The sequence below is a fragment of the Giraffa tippelskirchi genome, chromosome 6 (genome assembly GCF_054371585.1).
Source record: "Giraffa tippelskirchi isolate mGirTip1 chromosome 6, T2T-mGirTip1v1.2.pri, whole genome shotgun sequence".
NCBI lineage: Eukaryota > Metazoa > Chordata > Mammalia > Artiodactyla > Giraffidae > Giraffa > Giraffa tippelskirchi.
The window spans coordinates 51,045,294-51,051,404 of record NC_137280.1 but is presented as its reverse complement, the minus strand read 5'-3'; positions in this window follow the sequence as shown (position 1 = coordinate 51,051,404).

Sequence of the window (6,111 nt, the reverse complement as noted above, 5' to 3'; positions counted from 1 at the left end):
TTGGAAAAGACCCTAATGCTGGGTAGGATTGGGGGCGGGAGGAGAAGGGGACAACAGAGGATGAGATGGTTGGATGGCATCACCGACCCAATGGACATGGGTTTGGGTAGACTCCGGGAGTTGGTGATGGACAGAGAGGCCTGGCGTGCTGCAATTCATGGGGTCGCAAAGAGTTGGACACGACTGAGCGACTGAACTGAACTACCTCACAGTTTTTTAATTGAAGTATAGTTGACTTACAATGTTGTGTTAGTTTCAGGTATACAGCAAAGTGATTTGATTTTATAATATACTCATATACTATTTGTTGAGCAACTTCTAGGAGTTGTAAGACCCATGCTGTCTCAGGCTCGACCCCAATAACTGCTGACAGTGCAGGTGAAAGAGTCCAGCTTTGCTCTCCTGAATAATGTAGGGAGGCGGTGTGATGCAGAGCTGGCCTCCGCAAGCTGCGTGCACATCACAATTGCCAGGAGAGAGCATTAAAACGTATTGTGGGGCTGCCAGGGCTCTGGGACCAGGCTCCAAACGTCTCTCAGGGATTCTCATGTACACTCAGCTTTGAAAGCTACTGACAAGGACAGAGAGACCTGAGTCACAGCCAGGCCCTGTCACTGGCCAGATGTGTGACTTCTGGTGATGCACCTGCTGGCCCTCAGCCTCAGTTTCCCATCTGTATATTGGGTTTTTGTGAGGAGGACAAGTATTTGGCTCATAATTTGACACCATTTTTATCCACGTAGAATATGTGACAGAAAAGGTGGCTTATGTTTCTCAGCTCTAACTCAGTTTGTTCACTGGGAAGGCAGGTAGTGCCCTAGACTGAGAAATCACTCAGCCGCGTGGCTTTCCAGGCAGCCTGTCACCCTGGTCTTGAAGTTCCAGCTTTCTGCCCCTGGGGGTCCTTGGAAAGACGCTGGTTGATAGATTGCTCAGGGAGCTAGGGGAAAACAGGCAGGCTGGGGGCAGATGCCCCCTGGTTATTGCAGGTAGATGGAAGCCAGAGGAGAGCAGTGGGCTCAGGTCTTTAAGAAACTCAACTCCATCCCTGTAACCATTCACCTGGGTTCTTGATCCTTCGACAAACCTAAAAATGAGAAACCAGAAGTTAGCAATGCCTTCAAATATTTTCGGCTTCCCTGCTGGCTCAGACGGTAAAGAATCTGCCTGCTGTGCAAGAGACCTGGGTTCAACTCCTGGGTCAGGAAGATCCCTTGGAGAAGGAAATGGCAATCCACTCCAGTATTCTTGCCTGGAGAATCCCATGGACCGAGGAGCCTGGTGGGCTACAGTTCATGGGATTGCAAAGAGTCGGACTTTTTTTTATTGCATGTAGATAGATCAAGTGACTTCTCTCTGTGATCCATCACCAGGACATTTGGTAAGAAAGGATATTTACTGGCTTTATAAAATGATGGATTTTTTCCAGACACACATGCTGATTTCGTTTCAACTGTATGGCAGAATTCTGTAAAGAGCCTATCTTTCATATACTTTGGAGCAAGGTATCCAGATCATTAATTCTGAAGAAAGGGTTCTGACAAAATCTGAGATAAATCAGAACAATATTACATTCTTACTCTTTCTCGGCAAGAGCTGCAGTAGTTTCAGAAATTAGCGCGTGGAAATTGCAAAGCTGGGGTGAATTTTGCACTTCAATGACTAAGGTATTTTAGTAGTGCTTGAACAGGAAAATCAACAAAATGTAAAAGTAATCAGAACATATCTACCAGATATGAAAACTAATTTAGTGAACTGACTGCACACTCTTTTTCTAAAAGGATTGGAGAAATTTTCTCACAAATCCTCTTCCATTTCTAAGAGACAACTGAGGACTGGTGTATGGTCACTCCCATTGAAAACAGGATGATTCTTGTAAGATTACCCAGCTGGTATGGCTGTGCAAGACTTAGGTCAATTCTCCTAAAGGTGGAGGTTAGTTTAATAAACTCCACTGCTAAAATAACAGCATCCATTTCTACAGACACTGATATATTTTCAACCTAGTGACTTTAAGGGAGGTACACAATGAATAGAATGAATGACAGGTGTGTAGATCAGCCTGGAAGGGCCAGTCCTTACCCAGGGCTGACCTCTGAGCCCAGCATCCAGCTGTGAGGCTCAGCTTGTTCTCAGGGTGTGGAGGTTGCTCTCTTGACTGCCTAGCCTAACTGCATCAAATTTAGAAAGTTTTACCCCATCCTCATAGAAAATGCTTACTATCACATTTCTATCAGTTCAGTTCAGTCGCTCAGTCGTGTCCGACTCTTGGCGACCCCATGAATCGCAGCACATCAGGCCTCCCTGTCCATCACCAACTCCCAGAGTTTACCCAAACCCATGTCCATCGAGTCAGTGATGCCATCTAACCATCTCTTCCTCTGTCGTCCCCTTCTCCTCCCGCCCCCAATCCTTCCTAGCATTAGGGTCTTTTCCAATGAGTCAACTCTTCGCATGAGGTGGCCAAAGTATTGGAGTCTCAGCTTCAACATCAGTCCTTCCAATGAACATCCAGGACTGATCTCCTTTAGGATGGACTGGTTGGATCTTCTTGCAGTCCAAGGACTCTCAAGAGTCTTCTTCAACACCACAGTTCAAAAGCATCAATTCTGCGGCGCTCAGCTTTCTTCACTGTCCAACTCTCACATCCATACTTGACCACTGGAAAAACCACAGCCTTGACTAGGCGGACTTTTGTTGGCAAAGTAATGTCTCTGCTTTTAAATGTCTCTGCATTTCTATAGGTCTTCATAAAAGCTGCAAGAGAGATTCAACTATGTTAGAACATTGTGTGACTTTGAGTGGGCAAGACCATAAGTATGAGGACCTGCTTAAAGGTTTTAAGACTGGCTTCAAGTACAACAGGGCAACTGCCTAAGGCAGGGGCAGTGGAGATGGGAGGGGATTAATTCAATTTCTGTTGTCTGGGTGGGAATGGTGGGAAAGAATGAGTGAAAGATGACTGCTATGCTTTTGGACTTGAATGACTGGGTTAATGTTATATGAACTTTGTCAAGGAGGAGGAAGGGCAGGAGTTGAGGCAGAGATGATCAATTTACTTTTGGACGTAACTTGTGATGTTTCCGATACAGACATCTAGCAGACAACTGGATAGATAATTTGAAGGTCAGGGTGGTGGACAGAATTCCAAGAGGACTCTTGATGACTTATGACCTTGAATAACCTTCTTCTTTGGAATGTGTGTGTATGGGGTGACCTATGACTTGCTTCTGTGATCAAGGTAATAAATGGGCTATCACTTCCATGATTAGGTTACATCAAACTCTCAGGTGATTCCAAAGCCTCTGCAGATTTTTCAGAGCAGTTTGTGGGTGGTAAATGATCCTATTTAAATGTCTCACCCTACCCTCCCTGCACATCTGGCCACAAGGAGATGTCCACCATTGTTGATGGTCTCTTTGTGGCACTCATTTTTTTCTCTCATAACTTTGAAAGTTTTTATCTTTATTGGGGTGCTGGAGAAGACTCTTGAGAGTCCCTTGAACTGCAAGGAGATCAAACCAGTCGATCCTAAAGGAAATCAAACCTGAATATTTATTGGAAGGACTGATGCTGAAACTGAAGCTCCAATACTTTGGCCACCTAATGTGAAGAGCTGATTCATTGAAAAGACCCTGATGCTGGGAAAGATTGAGGGCAGAAGAAGGGGGCTACAGAGGATGAGATGTTTGGATGACATCAGCGACTCAATGGACATGAATCTGAGGAAACTCTGAGAGATAGTGAAGGACAAGGGAGTCTTCAGGGCACTTTGACCCAGAGTGTGTGATTTTAGTCTCATTTATAGCTGTGCCCATTTATGGTCTATGTATTCCTTTTGTTTTTAACTGCACTCAAGTTATTCAAATTAGGGGTGTGTGTGTGTGTGTATGTGTGTGTGTGCGTGTATGAGATCACCAGTGTGTTTAAAACAGAAGGAAGCTTACAGTGTTAAATCAACAACATCTTTATGAGAAGGCTTTATGGCTATATTCTATTTCCTGTTTCTTTAATCAATGGTTTAGTGGCAACCAAAACACATAATGAAGAATTTTGAGATATAGTTTCCTTCTGTAAATATTGAAACCTGCTGTGTGGATGAGCTTGGCCATTTGTGGAAGAGAATAAGGGAGGGAGGAAATGTGGGACTCAGGAGTCAGGTGACACCCCCAATCCAAGGTAAACATCAGCTGAGAGAGGCAAGTTTGAAATAAAAGTACAACCCAGGAAGCTTAGAGCTAATCTCTTGAAGGATACTCTGAAGGAAAATTGCAACACTGGTGGGGCTGTCATTACTGAACTCGAGTGGGGATTCCATGGACTAAGAACTGGTGTTTCTAACGCTGTCGGGCAGAGGGCCCTAAAGAGACCACACAACTGCACATCGACTTGGTGGGCTCACCTTGCAATGCAGATGGTCCACCAAGTTATGAAAATGTTGGTGAACTAGCCTTAAAGGTCATTAATGTTCGGGGCTGAATTGTGTCTCTCCAGAATTCACATGGTGAAGCCCTCACTCCCAGGACCTCAGAATGAAATGGGGTTTGGAGACAGGGTCTTCCAAGAGCAGTTAAGGTACAGTGAGGTCATGGGGTGGACCCCACTCCAGTCTAACTGGTGTCCTTATAAGAAGAGGAGGTTTGGACACAGACATACAGAGGGAAGAGCATGTGGAGACACAGGGAGAAGATGACTGTCCACAACCTAAGGAGAGATACCTCAGAAGTAACCACTCAGCTGACACCTAGATCTTGGACTTCTAGCCTCCAGAACCGTGAGAAAATAAATTCCTGTTATTGAAGCCAGTCAGTCTGTGGCACTGTGTTTAGCAGAGTCAGAAAACCAATATATCCATCCAACTCTTTGCACCCCAATTTCCTATTCCTGGGGTAACTGTCTGGTTATAATCTGAGCTCCCATGCAGTTATTACTATGTGGAAGGAATTCACTAGCCAGAGCTCATGAGGATTCTGGCCCACTTGTTAGCTCTGTTTCCCACTGTGAGTTAGCTGACTGGCTTTCTGCATGCACTGGTTAACGCAGCAGTCTGACAAGCATGTTTATGGTGGTTCAGTCTTGGAATCCTTTTACTTGTGAATGCTGTAAAATCGATGGGGCTTCCCCGGTGGCTCAGCAGTAAAGAATCTACCTGCAATGCAGGAGTTGCAGGAGATGTGGGTTTGATCCCAGGGTCGGGAAGAGCCCCTAGAGGAGGGCATGGCAACCCACCCCAGTATTCTTGCCTGGAGAATCCCATGAACAGAGGAGCCTGGCAGGCTATAGCCCATGGGGTTGCAAAGAGTCAGACATGACTGAAGCGACTGAGCACACATGCACGCATGCTGTAAGATTGAGTTTCTGAGCTCACAGAGCCATTTTCACACTAGAAATGTTTAGATCATGTTTCCTACTGTGTGACATTAAGTAAACATTACAAGCTTTTTTTCCCTAAGATATGTGCATCACAGATGACCCTATTCTTTACCTCTTTTGTGGTCCAAGCTTTGTGGTCCAAGATGAGATGGAGAAATTGGATAAGGTTTGGGTCCAGGAGGTCAGGTATTCAAATGACATAGTTTAAAAATAATCTTTAGTGGTTTGTTTTTAGACTGCGTTAAATATCCTGTCCGGAGAAGGCAATGGCACGCCACTCCAGTACTCTTGCCTGGAAAATCCCATGGACGGAGGAGCCTGGTAGGCTACAGTCCATGGGGTCGCTAAGAGTCGGACACGACTGAGCGACTTCACTTTCACTTTTTCCTTTCATGCACTGGAGAAAGAAATGGCGACCCACTCCAGTATTCTTGCCTGGAGAATCCTAGGGACGGCAGAGCCTGGTGAGCTGCCGTCTATGGGGTCGCACAGAGTCGGACACGACTGAAGCGACTTAGCATAGCATAGCATAGCAAATATCCTGTCAGTCACTTTAAATTGACTGTATAAAAATAGTAGCATCAAAATTTTTGCCTTGTCAAGGGTTTGTGGCACACAAATCAGTGAGAACAGACATTAAAAACAGCTGAAGAGGTGAATAATTGTACCAGAATCACAGTGTGTACCTGAAATTGACAGCCTATGAAATAAAACTCATTTTAAAGGGCCAGCCTCATG